General features: G+C 42.0%; 1 protein-coding gene across 19 annotated transcripts in view; it reads right to left on the bottom strand.

Annotated features, from left to right (window-relative positions):
• The window catches only part of PTPRF (protein tyrosine phosphatase, receptor type F), a 290739-nt gene that overhangs the window by 262008 nt on the left and 8135 nt on the right, over positions 1–20596 (bottom strand). The window lies entirely within an intron of this gene.

A 20596-nucleotide genomic window follows, 5' to 3' on the forward strand; every position in this document is an offset into this window, starting at 1 on the left:
TGTAGGGAATACCACCCATCAAGTACAGGACTTGCTCTACCACTGGATCCTTGTCAGGAAATGGGCAGCTCTGCTCCCGGCATGCCACACACACCACCAGTGTAAGTTCTTGTGAAGTGACACATGCCAACACTGTGTCACTGATGGGGAAGGTCAGAGCAGGTCCAGTAGAATCAAGTGCTCTCACCCATCTCACATAGCAAAAACCCCAAAATGGGATGGGTTGAGGACAGAGCAATGAAGAAGTCTCTCTTCTTCACACAGAAGCCCTGCAGTAAAAGCAGCCCGCCAGCTGCTTGAAAAAACGCGTTCATCTTTCAGAATCATCCAACACTTCCAAGCAGGAGAAAGGTTTGATACTGCAGACAGAGCCACAAGTTTCATGTTAAAAATTCCAGGACATTCCCCACTGACCTGGATGCTCTCTCAGAAACTTCTTGGAAGCATCTTGCTTCTTTACTCCATGGCTCATAAGTCTTTCTACCTGGTAAGCATCCACTGAGTGTTCCAGACCTAGTTATAGCAGGGAAGTACCCCATTATCAGCATTTTAGGGGTCAACCAGCAAAGGTTCAAAACCCAGAGGCTTTATTTCAGAATGCATTGCCCTTTGCTGACAGGTTGGGTTTAAATTTTATTTTCATATTTTATCCTTTAAAAAGAAAAGTTCTTTGAGAGTTGAAGTGTGAGGGAAAAAACTCAGCCTAAATAACATGCAATGTACAAGGTAATTTTCTCTTTTCAGAGGGTAGAGAAGGTTTCTGAAAAGGGCTTTGAGACAGACTCATGGATCTGTCTTTTAGTTTTCCCTTTACCACTTTTTCAGTGTCTTCTAATGAAAATGAATCTCAAACCTCTTCCATGAAGAACACAGGCCATTCCTGACTGTAGAGGAGGAACAGGAACTTGCCTGATGCAGCTGGTATCCTCTCTGTCTGCAGGAGCAATGCATTAGGTATTTTGAACTAACATTAAAGACACAGAAACATTTGGAAAAGTATCAATGATCAGCTTTTTAAGCAAAAGAACAAAGTACCCAAGGCACTGTCAGGGCTAGATCAGCCATCCAACTCTACATGCTGGCAAGAGAAAATGTGCTTTATGGATGCAGGTGGTTTATGAGAAATAACTTGTGTACAGCCCTTTCAAAAAGAATACATGAAGGAATTTGAATAGCTATCCCTCATGAAGCACTGCTGTTCAGAATAAAGCTTATTCTGTCCTCCAAGCTCACAGACAACATAATTCCTGATGGATTAACCTTCTGGGTCACACTGAGGACACCAGCAGTATAAGGCTGCTTAAGGTGCTGCAGATTCCTCAACACTCTGGTGTGCTTCTGTCCTACCCACAGAAGCACTAAAGCCTCACAACATGGGTCATGGTGGTGTAGATTGTGATAAAGTATTCTGGGCTTGCTCTTCCACCAAGACTTACAAGCTTCAGACAGCCAAGGCAATCTGCCTTTGTCCAAATGAGTGTGCCTGCAACTTGGCATCTCCTAAGGAAGCCAGACTGATCCATTGTTTGATAGAACTATTAAAAATACAAACTAAAAGTATGCCTATTCCTTGACAGTGTTCATTAAAAACCAGTTAAGACTCAGTGCTAGCTGAACCAAAGTGACCATCCCTGGCAAATGGAACCCTTCTTGAGCAAAGGCAAGAAGAGATCTCCCAAGGGCCGAAATAAACTGTCAGGACTTCACACATACAAACATCCCTCTGTACCTTTCTCTGCCAGCAAACATGGAGAACCATATCCTTTGATTATTTGACAAAGCTTTTGGATACACTGCGGTGTCTGTCACTGCCAAGTTCACCACTGACTGCCAGCCATTTAACCATTGCCACACGCCTGTCCTGACCCCTTTTCGAGGACGGGATCCACAGCAGGACTGTGCCCCAAGTCCTGTTTGGTGTTCAGCTACAAAATCAATCCTGACTCTCTACCATGGCTGGGAGGAGGGCACCCTTTCAAGGGCCTGGCAAACTCCACTACTCAACCTGCAAGCGCTCATCCCACAGCCTCCTCCAGAGCCTTTGCTGCTCAGCAGCACCAGCACTACAAGTGGAGCCAGCAGGACTTCATTTTTCCACTGTGCAAATAGGAAAGAAAAAGCTGATCAAACCACTGCCTGAAGGGAGGATGCACCAGGAAGGTGGAAGGCCAAGTGAAACTACAGGCACAGCAGACTCAGAGGCAGCAGCCATCGTTTAGACCAAGACTGAATAACTACCAACAGTCCTTTGCACGAACCAGGAAAAGCTGATTATTTTTTTCCAACAGATCAAGTACCCTGGGAAAGCCCACCATCCCCAAAACCTTTTCCATCAACTGTCCAAAAGAGCTGCTTGCAAATTACTGGAGGCACAAAAGCTGCAGACACTTGGCTCTTTATCTTTGAAAGCATTCTACTTGAATTTATCACACTACATGCAAGTCAAACTTTATTTAGCTAAACGAGAATCCTATAAGCCCCCTTTTCCTCACCAGAGAGTGAGAACAAGCAGAACAGCTAGTGCCTTCTTGCTTTAGTGAATTCATTATATTAAACCAAAAGCAATGTCATCTTAACTTGAAAGGACTTTTGAAAGAGCTTGAAGCAATTCTGCTGCTGCTGCATTTTTATATTTTGGATTAACTACAAGCCCTCTTAACCCCTCCAAGTTTGTAACAGCACATACCCATATCCTTCCAAGCTTTCGGAGCAGCCAGCAATCTCTTGAGCTGTTAGCAAGCTGAGAGTTAAAGCACACACCATGTACAACTATTGTAATTTGACTCCTCTACAAGTTAAAGAAGTCCAAGTTTTAGATATTTTTGTCCACAAGAAAGGACCTGCAGAATCTGGTAAATTATCTCAGACATTCCTCATGTCTCATGTGCAATTTCCCTGATTAATAACCCAGACTCACAGGGGCAATGAAAAGGTCAAAATCCTACTACAGGCGACAGTGCTAAAATATTACTAAATGTTACCTTTAAAACATTTCTAATTAGCATTAATATAGAAAGATTTCCATCAAGAGACATTCTGTAAATTCATGATTATCATCACAGACTTTTCAAACAGGATTTTTTGACTTTTTTTGCCAATAGAGTGTATCAGAAGCTATAGAAAACACCTTAGCAGCAACTTTCTTGAAATGAAATATTAAAAAAAACACCCTGCTACCAATAACTGGTTCTGTTTGATGTAGTTTGTCATTTTTCTGGACAGCTGAAAGCCTTAGGCAAATGTGCAGGGAAAAACAGTGAACCATCTCATCCATCTTTTGTTTATTAAACCCTGAGTTTATTCAAGTGCCTTTGAATCCTGAACTACACAAAGTCTTCTGAACCATTCCAAGCAAAGCAATTGAATCTAGGGGGCAGAGAGAATGCAAAATGTCCCTTACGTTTATTAACTTCTGGAGAAAGTATCAGATAACAAACCCTTTCATCTCAGCTCACACAGCTGAAGAACAGTGAGAAACAACAGTGGCCAGAACCAGATCAGCTCCAGCATGGTGCTACTAGAAAATCCTTGTGATGTGCTTGATACAACCCCTGCTGAGAGCACCTCTGTTACTCCTGGGCTCTCTTACCCTGCCTGTGGGGGACACCATTTACAAAACAACCAAGGAACCATTAATAAGCACTTTCAAGCCTTTTTTCTGACTCCACTGTGTTTTCAGAGCAATGGCTGCATCTCGGGGACAGCCATACGTGCGCTGGAGATGAAAGGTTGCCAAGCAGTGCCAAGTTATCTCAGACTAATAGTATCTAAGGGAGATGGAGAGGGATGGAGCCACAAGATCGAACTGCAAACACTCTCAGTTCAACACTAGTTTGAAAAAGGCAGTCTTTACTCTGTCCATTCACAAAAACATGGGGAAGAGAAAAGCCATTTTTATATACAAAATTGTATTACAAGAGTGCCCTAGAGGCCACTGTATCATTCATTTTCATACTAAATTCAATAAAAATACACCATTCTTACTTAGATTAAACAGGTGCAGAACCAAGCCGTTTTGCAGCAGCATTTAAGACCTTGTTGAGAGCATGCCCTGCCCTAATCAAGGCAACCAGCCTAATCAGGAAGCCGACATGGGCAATTTGACTGCCAGTAGGTCTAGCCCCAGAGGTCCCATACATCACTGCCTACGTCCGCATTTCCTCTCCCTTTGCTATCGTTCCTCACGCATTTCCTCACGCTCAAGTGTATTCCAAGACAGTTGAGAGGATGCAATTTGTAATCTCAATTAGGCACAACATGAGGTAGCCAAGTTGATTAAGAAAGAAGGGGCCTAAATTAGCTTACTGGCCCTTTACAAGAATTAATTTCTATTCCAGCAGTGCCTATGGTGGTGTGTCCAGTCCAAACACATAACAAGGTAAACAGATGCACTCAAGAGAGACTGACATTTTTCATGTGGCATGGCATGGGAGCTGTGTGCCTGTGAGGGTGCATGCACTTCAGCCTGCCTGATCCATTAGAGCTTGGTCAATGACAAGGAAAGTACAGCCTTTCCTTCCCTTAAGTAAGACACTAATCTATTACAACTCTACAAGCTAGGGTAATTAATCAAAAGTCTATCATACCATATAAAATGAAAATGGCTCAAAGATGTGCCTGTTCACATCAATTAATTATTAAAGGAGCATTAGCTGAAGCTTTTCACCTGCCATTTCAAAGTTCAGGCTAACGTGACATGACACAACACACATACAACCACTGCAGCACAATCTGCACCTCCATTCACCCACCCAGCTACCCCAGTTGTGCCTGTACCTGCTCTGCTTCTCCAGACTGGTTCCAGTGCACCCCAAGAGCAACCAGAGCCTGCTTGCTAGGGATGCTCAGTATGTACAGCTGGGAAATCACCGTGGGGAGTCATCACGTAGCCCCTCCAAACACCAATTACAACAAGCATTAGCACATGTTTGCCTGACATTTCCTCTTCTGTTTCAAAATAAAGTCCTCAAGCAACAAGGCAAGGGCTTGGTAAAAGGTAGCACAAGCATTCCTAGAAACCACCAACCGTGTTGTTTTCAGCTGTGTTCATGCTGCTGTAATCAATGGAAGCACTTAGCAGTGATGAGCACATACCAGCAAGAAAAAACACCCCATCCTTTATGCCATGGTTGTTATCTTCTTCCAGACCAACCAATGAATCAAGATCACTGACTGCACTAGGAGGCAAAGCACTGGGAGGGCTGGTGCTTAATTAAGCTGAAGTAAATACACCCTGGCTCAGGAGCAGACTAGAATCACCTCCGTAGCACATAAACTAAGAGCAGACAAGAGCATAGCAGCATCAGACCTGCTCATATTTCTACCACTTATGACCCAAGCTTTATTCTAATTGCACAAATTGAAGAATGATTAGCAGTTGAGTGGACATTAAATGCCCTGCTGACATAACCAAAACAGATTTGCTTTATTCAGAACGATTACTTAAGGCCATAGCTGTGAAACTAGAATGAATCAAAACAAAAACATACATTAAAAACACAAAGCATCACCTCATAAATGAGTGGGATAGCAAAACAGCCTAAGTAATAATTTAAAAGCCCCACTCTAACATCATGGTTTCTAGATGCAGGCATCTTTTTCATGAAACACCGTAAACCCACTACAGTAGTGTTCTCATCCTTTACAATCTCTAGAACTAACTTTTATGGATATGAACACTAATAAAATTCACCCCACCTAGGTTTTGCACCAGGCTGCTATGTAAGACTTCATATCCAATTTTATAATAAATTTGTCTTTCTGCTGAGAAGTGTTATACACAACTCAAGATCAGCAGAAATAGTGGGTCAAGTTAGACATCAGCTTCCATGAGCCGTGGGAAGTGAGTGGTAAGTGCAACTCTGACAGACCACAGCTGCCTGTGCTGAAACAACTTTACAGTACGCTACCTAATAAACTACCAAGCAGGCACCAGCACTCCTGGTGGCGATTAGAAATTAAATAGTAAGCTACAACTTTAAACATTTTTGCCTCACCTCCCATTTCTCACAGAAGCTCCTCTTCACAGCTTATCTCCAAGTGGAATGGTGACAAATGGGGGGATCCCAGACTGGCTGCCAGCCAGCCTTTTCAGGCTTCATTTTTAATACCATTACCTATGAATACATTACATTTACTTGGCCTCCAGTCACCTCATTAACCCTGGCAGCAAAGCAAGTAACATATTGCTAACAATGCCTATTTGATAAGAAAGCCTCACATTTTTCCTTAGCACTTCATCTCAAGAGGTAAATCTCGGGAAGTAAGTTTGTAGCTGTTAACCAGCTACTTCCCTCTCCCCACAGAGGAAGAAATTGTGTTTTTCTCTGACAGCAATATATGATAGTACTGTCATTACAGCTGTTTTAGAACAGCTTTAAACTACACTTGTGTTTCAGAACTACCTGCCAGAGCCCTTGTTCAAAACTTTCATCTCTCAATATATTGTTTCAAGGGGAGCTTTTAGTTTCAACTGTCCAAGTCATCAAGTATACAAAATAAAATGCGTACCTAAAGGTAGATGATACAAACTAACTCACTGCATTCAAAATACAGTTCACAAGCTCCTTCCCTGGGGCTGTCCCAGACTGGATGACCAGATTTTGTCTATGCTATGAGACAGCAGCACAGGGTTATAAAATCTCAGGAAAGGCTGCCTAAAAGCAGAGATGGGCCAGTGCATGAGATCTTGTTAAGCTTCCTCCGCACTGAGATTGAGGCCTCAGCTGGTGGGACTCCCCAGGTTTTACTCAACCAGCAGATCTCACTTCTTTTACTTGACTCCAAGAGAGATCTGCTAAGAGCTTCTTTCCAAAGGACTTCTAAACATGATGCACACATGTATTCACCCATCATTTGTGTGTCTTTTACATCTATATAAGCATATTTCTATAAAAACGACACCATGCACATGTTTTATGCTGAACCCATTGTAATTTTCTTTTGAAAGTCTCCAACAGCTCCCTGTTCTGCTTTGCTTTTCCATCTGATGCAGCAGGGCAGAGTGGCTGTTTTCCCAGAAGCCAGGCAGATCTAGAGCTCCCTGCCTCCAAGTGCAAGGATTTTCACAGCCTTGTCAAGTGCCTTCATCTCTGCACCTTGCACTCCCCAACTATAAAGTGGTAACACTCTACCTCCCTGACACTATTTAGCAAAAACAGATTTTAAAAACAAGAAAAATAAACAAACAAAATCCACTATGAAACTCTGAAGAGCAAATACTGCTATCTTGAAAACACAGATGCTGACTTCAGTTACCAGGCTTCTATAAAAACAAAATTAACCTGCAAACATTTTCTGGACTAATTTTAATCTTAAAATTCCACTAAACCTTTAGTTTTAAGTGCAACAATTTATCCCACCACTTTGGAGAGAAAGGCTGCAAACCGTTTGAATTCTAGTTTTTCTACCTTAAGAAAAGCCTAAAAATATAAATATGCTCTCTTATAATCCTGTAGCAACAAGAGGTTTTGCTCTAGCAGAACAATGAGATAAGAAATCAAAATAGTCATCTATCCACTGATGGTGCATAAACACTGTATTTATTAGCACTTCCACATACTGATTTTAGACTAACCTCTTTCTCACAGCAGTAGTAGCATAAATGACCATTTCAAGAACACTGTCATCCAAATGTCTCAAAACAAAAGAGAACAAAAATGAGACATCTGCTTCCCTGTGTCTCCTCTGGCATTTAGAAGCTGGCACACAAGGAGAAATAATCCAGCTCCTGTGCCTCATCTCACCCTGCAATGCCAAGGCAGGCTTCAGGACAGAGTGAGCCCAGGAGCTGCACCAGGAGGTCCTGCCAGTACTCCCCATCCCTGCAGCAGTTCCTCCATTTTGCAGAAGAGGGTCCAGTCAGCACTCATCTTCCTAATTACACACTAGCAATTAGCTGGAATCTCGTTGGACTGTGCATGTCACCTGTTAAAAGGGCCCTGTGAAAAAGGGCTAAAACTGGATGTGGCAGATGGAGCTATATATCCTGTCCATCTCTGGAGAGCAGATTTGTAATGCAAAACACCAAATTCAAGATGAGACCCAGGGATACAAGGAAGCAATCAGAACCAAACTGATTAAACAAGACCCAGGTCTCAGCACAGCACACAGAATACTAAACAGAAACAAAGAAACCTCGGAGAGGGAAACAAACCATGCGCCCAGTCACACAACAGCCTGACCTTCCCTGAACCATGTGGCTCCCTCTTCAGAAAAATCAGACCATTCTCCTAAAAACTCACCAAGGCCAGAAACATCCACACCTCAATCACTCCATCTCAGATCCACACGGACAGAAACCTTGGGTTCTGGAGTTTCTGTTTTATGATGGGGAAGCCCAGGGCAGTGCTGCCGTGATCCACATGGCCAAAGATAACTGCGCTTGTTGCACAGCCCTCCAGTTCAGACTCACAGTGCCCCAAGTCAGAAGACCCGTCTGGATTATTAGCCCAGCCTCTCACAAGCCCGGGCACATGACATTTCATGCAACTACCACTATCCTGAGCCCAAATCCTGTTTGACTAGAGCAAATCTGGACACAGCATGGGAGGAATCCAGACCGATGCCCAGTACAGACATCAGGACATGGAAGGGATGCACTACTCTCTCTGCCCTCTCACAAGACCCCAAGAGATGTGCTTTGATTCCAGCCCCAGTCCTGCTGGCTCCTGCACCCAGTCACACCTTCTTGCTCTGCTTTTCATGCAGTATTAAAAGAGAGTTTTTAAATCCTTGCATTGGGAACTGTGCTCTCCCCTATCAACACTGATCTGGCTTCACAGACCTCCCACTCGTTTTGCTTCATGGGCTAACAGAAGAGCAGAATTAAACAGACCTCTGAGCTCCTGCTGCCGCTCTCTTACAAATACTCCACTGACACACACACATTTCTCAGCAACACCCTTGCTCAAAAAACCATCAGGAAAAGTGTAATTTAGACTTAACACTTTCTCCAATGAAGCACAAATAAACCCCCACCACCCTTAAAGCTGGTTTTGTTCTGCTTTCTCTCAGCAAAATGCTTACCCCTCAGACAACTGGAAACAACCTCGTACACTATTCTGCTGTCTTACACCTCCCTGCTAAGTGGATGATGTCACACAGCCTTATAAGAACAAACATATTCTGACATGCACCAAAAAATGAACCAACTAAGCTATAAGCAAAGACTGTTTACGTAATGCTTCGCAGACACCTTTACACTGCCTGCACCTCATAGCCAGTTTTGTTTTGAGCTTTTTTTACCCAAGGTTTAGAGAGGAAAAAAAACCTTTCAAATGCCAGTACAGTGCTGGCCCACTAACTTACCAAAGCACGTACTGCCAAGCTGCTGCACAGCTTGAATGCTTCAGTGACCAAGCGTTTTTGGAAAAATCTTGTTATATGCACACATACACACACAAAAGAGCAATCTAATCATCAAAATATTCAGAGACACGTTATTCAGAGACACTCATGTGGCTTCTAGAAGCACACTTCTTGATCTGCGTGAACTGACTTTAGATACAAAAAGATGCTGTGGCTTCCCTTCTCCTCTCCTCCCCTGCAAATCTCTTCAGGTTTTGGGGGTTTCATTTTTTATTTATTCCCTTTCTCTTAGCTTCACAGAAAAGTTTCTGTTATTCCACCAGATTTTATCCTTTTCTGTTTGGCAAATGTTGATTCTCCCCCATCCTCCTACATGTCTCACATGAAACTGCTTCAGCCTCTTTTATGTAAGCAAAAAAGAAAAAATTGTGTACCTTTATCTTATCCCAAAAATCTGCTGTTTCAAAATCAGCACTTCCTGGCCATTAAGAGTTCAGTGTCTAAGTGAACCCAAGAAGCTGCAGCCCACTGTCCCTCACAAGCCAAGGAGTAGCAGAGCCCACTTCCATCAGCTATGCTGGTGCTGCCAGGCACTGCCTCAACACTCCGACCCCAAACAAGACAAGATTTAAAAATAAATATATAAATCAATGTGTTGTTGCTCTTTTACGACATTCCCCAATACTGAACACGCTGCTCAACTTCTGCATTCCAGAGCTCTCCTACCTGTAAACAAGAGCTGGAACCAGTACATTGCAATGCCAAGTTCAGAACTGTGGATGGGAGGTAAAAAGCAAAGCAATATTACAGACTACAGCATGATATCTCTCATATAAACAACTTAAAAATCACCATTTAATGACAAATATCATCAGGAGCATCAAGCACAGCACGACTGTGCCGAGAAAGTGGGGAGTTGATGAAGATAAGGTGTCTTCTCCTTCTTGAAATTTTTAATAAAAATGTAACAGTGAGACTAAGTTTGTTTTTGCTAGGAAATCTGCAGAATAAAATGATTGCTATTACTATACCCAGGTGCTTTACACATGTATGAGTCTAGTCATTTGAGATTCAGCATAGATCTGCTCTCAAAGTTTAAAAAGCATGTCCCTACTTCTTCAAGAGAGGGCACAATCAGCCAGCTTCCATTTAATATGGACAAATATGATTTCAGCATTATTCATCACTCCCATTTCAATAATGAAATGAAAATTATTCCTCAAGCTAAAAGTTTAAAAATCTAACTACCTCCCATTATTTTCCAGTCCTCTAGAAGAAATTAAGTTGATGTCCCTCCAAGAGATTTAATGGACAACAACAGACACTTCACTGCCCATCTCAAAATACTAAGGCACTATTCCTGCAATGACCAGTTGTCTCCATGGACAACACTGACAGTAAGATGTAAATGCAGCCACCATTGCATGCACTTTCTGGAAAACACACCTGCAAGATCTCTTCAAGTTGAATATTGCATCCATCACAAGCCTTCATTGCAGAGCCAGTCTATCCATCTGTTTTGAGGTTGCCCCTTTTATACTTCAAGTATTTTGAATAAAATTCTAGAGTTGATCCAAAAAAAGCTTTAAGTGATAATATCACTGGCAAATCACTAAGAATGTAACTGAAAGCCAACTGCCCAATATCTACAAAGGAAAGGGGAAAAAAAAGGAAGGTATTTTTTTCTTTTTTGAGACTTGACTTCATGGTGCCAAAACTCTTTAAGTAAAATAGGTCAGTACTATCATTGATACCTTTGAGAGTGCAACCTTGTGCTTTCAGATAGATTAACTTTTACTTCAGTACTTTCAAAACCCACAGCAGGTTCTTTTAAAAGAAGCAGAGGACTCTTGGACATCACCAAGGCTCACTCCTACCCAGGGCACATAGTCCCAAATTTTCACAACAGCCTCTAGTGTAGTGTAGCATATTCATCTCTTGTAATCGAGGCAATAATTTGCTAAGCACATCTTTCAGCAACACTGAGGGCTTAAGCAGTGACATTGCCCAGGTCCAGTCACCTCCCCAGCTGCATCAATAGTTTTGTGCCATGGACTGGATCAGGGAACCAGTCCAAGTTAAAAATAAATAAGAGGGAGAAAAAGAACACAATTCTCTTTGACCTGAAGCAGACTCCTGATTTATTACACTGCTGCTAGTGACAAAACAAGTTTGGAGCAAGCAGGAGGAGATGGGAAGAGACTGGTAAAGCCCAGATCATCTCTCCAAGAAAGGTTCTATCTACCACAGCAGCCCAATTATTGCATACTGTAAAACCTCTAAAAAGTATTTCAAGGCAGTGTTTTGATTGATTTTCCTTTGCAAAACAATCTCCCACCTAGGGGCTATGATAGCCTTTCAATAACATCAGAAAAAAATAATTTAAAAACCCATGCCCTCTGCAGAAAACAACCTTTAAGGAAAACACCAGCACCCTTCCACAGCCAGAACAGTGCTCTTCCCTCATCATCAATGTTTCAAGAAGGTTAAAGCCTTTTCCAGCTTTTCAGAGGGAGAATCTTCTGGTAAGTGCTGTGTTTCAGCAAATCCCTTCCTATTTCTCTTTCAGATCAGAGTCACTGCCACATGCTTCCATACTTTTTATGACAAACTTAATAAAGAGACTGTAGTTTTCAGAATTTACAGTTCACCTGGACCAAGTTCCTTCAAGCAGCACATGTGATAAAGTTCTGTTAATGAGGATAGCCCCTCTGAAAATATCCCTTTGAGGATTTGTCTCTCACCCGTACCAAAGGCTGTGTCTCTGTGCCCTGTCCTTTGACCCAGGAATCACAGCTGATGGCAGTGCAGAGGCAAGACAGGACCTGTAATTCCCTGCCAACTGGGGAAAACCATGGAGAACAACCCATGGAGTTTGGATTATATTCTCAAAAGTTCTTTAAACATTTTCCCATTTATTCTGGGAAGTAGTTCAGAGCAAAGCACTCATCAGCAAACTCTGACAAGAACAACATGAGGTGGCACATGATTCACATCCGATCCTTAGATGTTGCTTTCTAGACAACAAGTGTTCAAGGCAACAAGGCTGCACCCTACCAAAATGCTTGTTTATATAAAGCTTTAATAGAATGTTAAGTCACGATAATTAGGGCTCCTATCCCACTTCCCAGAGCCTACAAATTACTGGTCAACATGCAAAAAAAGCTATTTTTTAAACTAAATAACTTGAAGAACATTTTATTTCTCTCTTCCTTTACCAAGTGATTAAATAGAGAGATCAGAGGCTCAGATTTCAGCAACAGATGCTTTATTTTAAAGCCTTAATTCTTCCTGGCAAAACTCTGATATTTCACAAGATTGGCTTATTGATCAAAACAAGAATACGTATCCCAGGTAACTTTTGTTTTGAAATAATGAGACTGTAATCTGACTTGCATCATAGTTGTTACTCCTGTATCACCAATGAGCACAGTCTTTTATTAACAGCTTCTGAAATCCTTTGTACAGTCTGGTTCTTCAGCACTGTGTGGTTTATTCACAGTGGCACCAAAGTGTCTCCTCTTAAAATGCCATTCCCAGTTCAAAACTGTTGCAATGTATTTAAAAACTATACAAGGAAAAGAAAACAAGATGCACTGTACAGCTTCCTGGCACTCCATAATTGACTTAGTAATTTCCATAAACCCCAGTGAGAAGTTACCAGCTTGTCAATCTATACTCTTCCACACAGCAGATTTGGGAAAATGCTTTGAAAAGGCTGATTTACTAATTCTGCCCTAGGTACCACTTCAGTAGCAGATGTCATCTAGCCCAAGAGAATCATCTCATTTAGAAGAGCAAAATGCAGCTACAGAGCTAGTCTAAATTTAGATCTACCACCAAGGAAGGAGCATTTATGAGGACATGGGAAAGGTCTGTGTTACCAGTACAGATGCAACCCAAATATCTCGTTTACACCAACATGAGTTGCTACTAGGTGTAAAATAAAATACTGAATGATGGATATATACAGAGCCTATATCTTGGTACAATTGCAAGAAACTCCATTAAGGTCATAAATACAGTGATAGCTGACAAGAAGCTCAACAGAAGGATAGATGTTCTCCCAGTAGGAGAAAATGCTCTTAACAACTACCTGTGGGATTATGAAAATAGGCTACTTAAGTATCTGCTGCTATTAGTGATACTGTTCTGCCTGCCAGATCTGCAAGAGTTTTCATTTTGAATGCATGCTTGGAATGTTTTTTCTTTTATCAAGGGAATATAAACACCAGTCTTTGGGGAGGACAAACAAAGCCATCTCCCCAGCACGGACAGCAGACACACTCACTAGCCCAGAAGGTGCATTAGTAGCTTGTGGTGTCAGCACATTACAGGGGGACAGAGACACTAAATCACTACAGTTGTCACTTGTGAGTGCAAGTGGCATGGACAGGGGTGTCTGAACACAAAGACATCTCCAACCCAGGGACTTCACCAACCACACAAAGAAAAGGAGATTAAGTGTCCTGAGAAGCAATGAAGGAATCCTGCAAACACCACTGCTGAAAGGGTTCAAAGAAAGAAAATTCTGCCTAAGCATCACATGTGATTCTTCTCCCTAAAAGTACACATTTTTCTTGTATTTGTACACTAATTTCGCTTTTTTTTCTTCCTTTACCTTTGAAGGAGCTACCATATTCAAGTATTTATGGAACTTATCATTTTTCTCACTCTTTCACTCCTGCCATGTCACTGTCCTAAAACTCCCTCTTCATTCCAAAAATACTTTATACAACCTTGTTGGGTTCACATGAAGACTTTGAGGACCATCAGTAAGATAAAGGAGCACAAGATGCATCCACTAAGCCAAAATTACAGACTGCATCTTAGGTTTCTAGAAAACAAAGGTTTGAGTGATTAACACATAACGATTTCTAAAATTAAATAATTGCAGAGAAACAGTGCTGTTTAAAGAAACCGAGAACTCCATGCTACCAAAAATTAGAGGTAATTACAATGTGTATGTAAAGGGCACAGCATTCTGAGTGTTAAATCACCTTTAATTATGTTTTCTGGATTTGTAACACTGACATTTGAATTCCTAACACTGCACTGATACACGACGTTAAATCAAACATGCCAACAGCTCTATTCTGAATCACCTTGAAGGCTTGCAAAACAGAGCTGTGTTTGAACACATTTATCTTTTTCCTTACACTCCTTCAGCTAGTGAGTGAGACCACAATGTATACTTCTGAAGTCATAATTGGTCACCAAAGCAACAGCTTGGATGCCAAAAAGCAGGATTTCAACTCGACTGCGCAGGGTGGGGGGAGAGAAAGGTGATCACAATACCTCCATTGTAGCCTTGATCCTGTGACTCAGACCCTCGGTGAACTACAAGTCGTTCATGCCCTGAATCCAAAATGAATAACTGTGAAAGCAACTGAAAACAAGACTTTGTTTTCTTTTAACGTCTGTTCCTTGTACTAATGGCCTTTAAAGGATCTGGGCATTAATCCTGGACAGCAACAAGAGAGATGAGAAAGATTCCCAGCTAGATTTTCTTCTAAGTGGGCAAAAAAAAAAGTTAAAAAGAAAATATTTCCTCTTTAATAAATTCTCTTGAAGTTGACAATTTTCTATTTATTACCAACCCTTAGAAAGGGAGGTCTGCATCATGGTTAGAGCACAGTACTGAGAGTAGATCTGGAGTTCCTTCACCACAAGGAAAAACCAGACATTTCTCACCAGAGGCCTTTTCTCACATTAACAACAAATTGTGGCTGTATGCACAGTGAAAAGATACCCATTTCTCATAATGTTATTGCTTAATCTCATATAAAGAGCTTAGGTTTCTTTCGAGCTGATATTCTGCTATAAGAGGACTGAGATGGGACATTTGTTTTCAAGTTTTTTCCCCTTTCTTAGTGATGCCCTTTTCCTCCTGTACTCTAAGGCAGAGGTTTATCAGGTTTCTCAATCCAGCTAAAAGAGGCTAAATTAAGGAATTGCCTTTGCTTGCCTCCTCTGTTTCAAAGGTGTTACATTGCTCCCTTCGTAGTTTGTGGTCCAAGAACCGCAGCTGTTAGAAAAAATGTATTTATGCACATAAACACATTATGAAAAATATTTACCTTAATTCAGTTGTGACACAGAACCCTGTCCAGCTAGAGCACCAGTCACTATGGCTCCGCTGTTGCAGAGCTGGCAAGTCCAGGGCTTAAGATGGGAAATGTTTCGCCAGCAGTTTTCCTGTGTGCCCACCCTACCAGAGTACCAGCACACTTGGACCACCCCAAATACCCTTCTCCATCAAACCCACCCAGATGCTCTGCTGCTGCTGTTAGGGAATAAAGAGGGATGAAGGGAGATAGCACTGCAAGGGCAAAGTGTCCCTCCAGGCAGAGGTCAGCAGCAAACTGGGCATGCAGGAAGACAAGACCAGCAGGGCTGGGCAGGGAGCTCCAGGAGCAGCGAGGCCCTGCCAACCCCTGTGCCCTGCTGGCTGTTTTCACCACTACCCTGGGTGTAGAGAAAGCACTGCCTTCCTAAGGATCCCAGGCTGATAGCACAGCTTTGTGAAAGGCGTCTAGCACACAAGGTTTGCACTTCCAAAACCACCAAGCAACTCCCAGCTGCTCCTTTCAAACCTGCCACTGCCACGTGTCATACATTTCCTCTGCTCCCCACATAACAAGGGGGCTGCAGACACGTGGCATCAAACACTGGAGCAGCAAAAAGCTCCCGCTGTAACAATTCAAAACAGGAGTAAGAAAGATGGTTTGTTACGAAGTGATCAGTGTTAACCCTGACTGCCACAGAAATTTCAGGCACTGAGGAACAATACCAAAAATTAAAAGTCAATCTTTAAGGATTTCAGAAGTAAATTGCCCACAGTTTTGCCTCTCTGAGGTTTCTACATGTTGAAAGCACATGGCCCTAACTAGCAGAGCAAGACAAAAAAGCAAAGCCTACTAAATAGCTGTATAACAGATCTGCAAGAGTCACGGCATGCACTGTAGGCAAAAGGCAGGTTAGGCTGGGATTTCCCAGTTTTCACTTTGTGAGTCCTAAAAAAGATTAGTGTTTTACCTATACAGATAAGACAACAGGCAATTACCTCACTCATATGAGTAATGCTTCATAAAGATTTGATTTGACCTCATTTTAGCTGCATTGGAGAAAGGCATCTCAAGATCAGTAATAACAAAACAGTTAACACCAGCACTCACTGAAATGCTTCTGCATCTGCCAGATGCAGATACCTTGCAGTCTGCAAATGGGATGGTTTTATTGTTTTTAAATACACATAGGCATGTATTTCTTAATTATACTTTAAACCAAGAACAAAGGTCGCACACATATGCTCTCAGCAAGAGGCAGCTATCCAGTCACTGTGTTCTGTAAACAACTCCCATCACTTCAACCATTACCAGCAGACCTTTAGACTTCTGCATCTACTTGGCCCCTTTCATATTGGAAAAACATCATTAAAACAGATTAAAACTGCTATTCCAGTCAGACCACTTATCTAATGCTTGAAGAAAATGTGTACCTGCAATGCTCTCCTTCAAAACAAATGAAAAAATTGACTGTTATTTCAGACTCTTAATCTTGGAAAAAAATATTCTCTCTAATCAGAGACTAGTAAGTCTACTCTCTCTTCTATTAAAACTATATATTTGCCTAATCACGGAACTGCTTCAAAGAAGCATTTTTAGGATGGATACACTGAGCACTCATATGTGTTCATATATGCTGAATTAGATTAAATAACTTTAATAAGAAAAGAGTGTATGTAAAGTACAGTTTTACAATTAACATCTGCTTTAGCTTTTTGTAAGATGACATTTAAGCTATATGCATGTATCAGAGCCCTTTATCTCACAATGCCATTTTTCCCCCGAGCATTCATGTCTCACTTCAATAAAATATCAGCATGCAAGGGCTTGAAACTGGTTTTACCTGCAGCAGAGACAATTCCCAGACTATCAATTTGTAGAAGCACTGGAAAAGCAGTAACAACAATATTGACAGATGGGCTCTCCCAACATTTTCCCTGCAAAAGCCTCTGCTCTGGAGCCATCGTCCCCACAAATTAGTCTTCAGAGAGTTAATAGGTAACTATCCATTTCAGTCTTTGAGAATTCAAAGAAGCGGGAACAGGGTATTTCAAGTTTTGGGGTGGGTTTTGTTGTTGTTTTCCCCATCCCCCTTCCCCTAAAGTAAATTAAACTTTGAACCATGCTTTCAGGAAAAGATAAGCTTAACCATCAGCACATTTCACTTTTTCTCTGGAACTTCATTAACATTCAGGGTTTTTACTCAGTGTATAAGATATCTAGAGCTGTTTCCAGAACTCTGACAATACAACCCATGGGCGATGCTCATCCACGTTGGACATTAGGTGTTTGGCCATGGAAGCTTTGGCAAGTCTGGGGACTTGCCACCAAGCCTACATTTCTGGTTTAAATTACTTTCATCTCATTTGAACTCCCTCTTTATATCTGAAGGAACAGACACAGCTTTGGGTCTTTTTGCAAAAAGGCCCTGCTGTAGCACTACAAAATTAAGGACAAAAAGAATACCAACTCAGTTCAACAGGACAATTATCTGTCCTACTTACAATTCTCAGGAGGAAGCCAGAGATGTACTCAGGGAATGGAGCTGTCCACTCCCACCTTATCTGTGTACTGTGGTTTTAACCTTGAGCCTATATTTAAATTGAGGGCTCATATTAAGCGGCAATGGGCACTCCCAGCCTCAAGACATCAGTGTCCTCGGCAGCAGAAGGTACAGCACGTCTGTTGTCATTACCAGGTGTGCTTTAATTACTGTTATTACCAGCAGCCAGGGAAGGGCTGCAAGGCAGCTACTCTTCAAAGAGAAAAGGCAGCACAGGGCAGCAGAGATTACTCAAGCAACTGTAAATACTTTGCCATCTGCAGAGTCACTAGAATTAAATAACAATTTTGAAAATGCTCATTTATTCCTCCCTGGCCACACCATGCACACAGGCACCTATGCTGACCATATTGCCATGGTATCCTTGGCATCTCCACACCTGTCTGATCCATGCGCCACACAAAGTAAATACAAAGAAATGTGAGGAGAGGGACACTCATGGGTGGAGCAAAAGCTCATCTATACATAAAAACCAACAATACTTCCACCAACTGTTATTTTTATCCATATGCAAACAGAAGCACACAGAGAAAGTAAATCTTCTGCCTTGCTCTTGCTGTAAGACTACAAGAATTATCTAGTATGGCAAAGGAAAGTAAATTTCTTAAGAGCCAAGCTGAAAATCCAAGCCCCACACAGAAGGTGGGCTGAAGCACACTGGAGTGTAAGACAGCCAGCCATGGAAAGGGCTCCTGCAGACAGAACTATTTCCAATCAATTAGGCCATTGTATAATGGATACAGCTGCCAGAGTCTGCTCTGATGCCAGGAAGCAGCAGAGGGTTTGGAATCAACACTGGATCACCAGATCTCTAGGCAGTGCTAGGGACTGCATTGAAAATGCATATGGCTTTCCAAAAAAAGGTGTATGCATTTCTGAAAAATTCTACGGTATGGTACCAGTGGGAAAAGAAACAAATTCAGTGGGAAAAGGTCAGGACAATTCAGCATTTTGGAAAAATCCCACTTTAGTCTCTGTCCTGGCAGTGAACCAAAAGGCAGCAATGCCAAGTGGTGTCTGCCAGGCCAGGAGATGGAAGAAGACCCTTCCCTACCCCATGCTTGGGGGCAGCAGGAACTTGCAGCCAGCAGTGGCTGGGGAAGAAGGTCCCAAGGCCAGGGAAGCTCCAGGGACATCCAGAGGGACGAGAGCTCCTGCACCATTAAGGGAAGAGTTGCTCTTGCCACCAAAATAAGCTCATGTGGTAGAAAACTAAGATTCAGAGACTCTCTCCTGTTTCTGAGCAGGGATCAAGGGTCTTTCTCTTCACTGGACACATGACTCGCTCTGATCTGATTCAGCTTTTGAAAGGACAGTAAAAAGTCCTGACTTCCAAACAAGTAAGTTTAACAGATCTTCTGTACTTCAAAGTAGATGGTTAAGCTACAAAGAATTATTCATTCTCCACAGTTACTGGCCACTGCCATTCCTTTAACAGTGGGATACCCATCTAACACATACAGACATCAATATGCACTAATTTAATCCACAGGTCCCTCTGCCCCTGGATAAAAGGCCAACTTTAACCCTACGCTGCTGCCAGAAGGACAAGAAAAGCTCAGGAGGAGCAATGGAAAGAACTTGTTTCTCCACCTGAAAGCACCCATAATTAGGAAGTGATGGATGTCGCTAGTAAAAGTGAGTGATGTTTTTCAGGAGGTCTCTCATCTGTAACTGCACTGTTTTCAGATAAAATAACCCTTTCTGTCAGGCAGTGTCAGGAATGTCTACAGCCAATCAGTCACTGCTATACAGAAAAAAATATGACGTTTTTCTTATAACATCTGTAGTGTACATTGTAGCAGCCCTTCTTCATTGTGTGCCTCATCACTCAGGGTCTCCACCCTGGCAACACCAATAATTGGTCCTCCTGAGATAAACAGATACATTGAAATTTTCAAAAACCCCAATCCCATTGCATGTGTTACAGAACTCCTTTTGAACAAAACACCTTTTACAACAGCATAAAATCATATTTGCCATCTGGAGTTAATGACTATCAAGTAAAACTCAGGAGGAAGACCAGCTCACCACTCCTGCATGCCGGCCTACAAAGCGGAACCACCACAAGTAACAGCTTGGAAGGAACTCAACAAGGTAAGCAGGATCCTTTCCAACTCGGACACCATAAAATTTCACACTGTAACAACTTCATTTACAAGACTTTGACAAACATTAAACAAGGAGAACAAATATCTAACACAATTAGCCAAGATTACACACATGGCCTAAAGTCTCCGTGCCACTGTGCAAGTGCCGGGAGAGAGTGTCCCAACAGGGAAAATGGGGCAGCACCTTAACTACATGACCCTAAAGATTGTCACAGTATCACAGAAAATAACCCCTGGACTGCCACACCTCTGAACAAGGTGGCTTTGTCAGATTTACAGCACCACCACAAATTTAAAACAAAACAAAAACCCCCATCAACGCGATTAAGGAAATGGGACAGATGAGCTAGACAGACCCCAAGCCTTTGGCTATGCTTTATGCGACCCCTGTCAAGCAGCCTGGCTATGTTTTTAACTGATTAAATCAGACCTTGACAGAAACCTTAGTGTCCATTTCTCAATATCCTAATAATTTCATGGAATTGTTGCTAAGGTTCATGCAACAGATGACCACTCTGATGACAACACACTCCCATTCTACAGGT

This window comes from Corvus brachyrhynchos, unplaced genomic scaffold (genome assembly GCF_000691975.1).
Source record: "Corvus brachyrhynchos isolate BGI_N302 unplaced genomic scaffold, ASM69197v1 scaffold48, whole genome shotgun sequence".
NCBI classification, from domain to species: Eukaryota; Metazoa; Chordata; class Aves; order Passeriformes; family Corvidae; genus Corvus; species Corvus brachyrhynchos.